Source organism: Bison bison, unplaced genomic scaffold (genome assembly GCF_000754665.1).
Source record: "Bison bison bison isolate TAMUID 2011002044 unplaced genomic scaffold, Bison_UMD1.0 scf7180017864374, whole genome shotgun sequence".
Lineage (NCBI taxonomy): Eukaryota > Metazoa > Chordata > Mammalia > Artiodactyla > Bovidae > Bison > Bison bison.
Genome location: NW_011494946.1, coordinates 4,261,717 through 4,263,207, shown reverse-complemented (window position 1 = coordinate 4,263,207; position 1,491 = coordinate 4,261,717). Strand labels below are relative to the sequence as shown.

Here is a 1,491-nt window from a genome sequence, read left to right as displayed (position 1 = left end):
TGTTCATTGGAAGGAATGATGCTGAAGCTGAAACTCCAGTACTTTGGCCACCTCATGCGAACAGTTGACTCATTGGAAAAGACCCTGATGCTGGGAGGGATTGGGGACAGGAGGAGAAGGGGATGACAGAGGATGAGATGGCTGGATGGCATCACCGACTCAATGGACATGAGTTTGGGTGAACTCCGGAAGTTGGTGATGGACAGGGAGGCCTGGCATGCTGCGATTCATGGGGTTGCAAAGAGTCAGACACGACTGAGCAACTGAACTGAACTGAACTGAAAGCCCGGGGCCGGGCATACAGCAGTGCGGATAGAAAGGGTGTGATCTCAGAGAGTTCCTGTCCAATTCTACTGGGGAGGATAAGCTACTGATCACAAATACTCAGGAACAGAGAGGAGAGGAACATGGTTCTTCACGGTAAATCGCAGAAGAGCCTGGCTTGGTCTAAAGGGAGAGAACGCTGTCCTGAGAAAATACAAAGGAAGAAAGTATCCCAGATGCAGGAAACGCCCAAGCAAAGGCCCTGTGGCAGCGAGGAATCCAAGAGAGCATGCAGGCCAGGGCGGCTGAGATGCATCAGATGGGCCGGAGGGCAGGGGGTGGGTGGGTGGGGGGAGACCCCACAGGGCCATGTGGACCCCAGTAAAGGCTCCCACATTTATCTTGAAAAACACAAAGCTTTAGAAGCACATGACTCCATTTGCTCTTTGTAGAAGGTCACTTTGGTTCTGAGTGGAGAACACACTGGAAAGGGAGGCCTGTCATCGGGAGATGAGGGTAGTCCAGACAGGTGATAATGGGCGAGGGGGTTCCAGAGGGTCAAGGACCTAAAGCTAGACATGCCTTCAGGACAGACTGGCGGTGGGGGGAGGAGACGGAGGCCCCAGGTGAGCTCCAGGGCCCGGCAGCCTGGGCCCGCGAAGGGCCGGCCCTCCTGGTGCGGAAGGGTGCGGGGTCACCAGCAGCCACAGGGAAGGAGAGGCTGAGGCTGGCCGCTCCGAGGGGAGACTCGGCAACTCAGGGGTAGGGAGGGGGCCGTCTAGGTCTGGGGGTGCAGGAGATTCTCTACGGAAGAGGAAGTGGGGAGACACAGGGCTCCAGATGAGGCAGCAGGTGGGAAACCAGGCAGGCGTGGTGGGGCAGAGAGAACAAGGCGCTTCCCAGGCTGGAGAGCGCGGCCGGGGTCAGCGCCGCGGGCCTCGAGTTGAAGGCGCCCGGGGTCTCCAGGGAGCCGTACAGGGAACCGCCGGCTTAGGAGCGGGGCCGGGGACCGGGGCCGGTACAGGCCACCCTCCGGGCGCCGGCCCCACGTCACAGCGAGGGCAGTGCCCACTGCCAGCCGCGCCCGGGAGGCGCAGGGCTAAGCGAGCGCCCGGGAGGGCGCGGGCTGCCCGGGGGCGCTCCTCCCGACCCGGCAGAGCCGGCCGCCGCCCTCCGGACCTTTCCTGCCGGACGTTTGTGCAGCGGCCCTGTGCCCCGTCCTGAACC

The 1,491-nt window shown here is 61.6% G+C and overlaps 1 protein-coding gene across 1 annotated transcript in view; it reads right to left on the bottom strand.

Annotated features, from left to right (window-relative positions):
• The window catches only part of RFTN1 (raftlin, lipid raft linker 1), a 220,955-nt gene that overhangs the window by 3,957 nt on the left and 215,507 nt on the right, over positions 1-1,491 (bottom strand). The gene's annotated exons all lie outside the window — the stretch shown is intronic.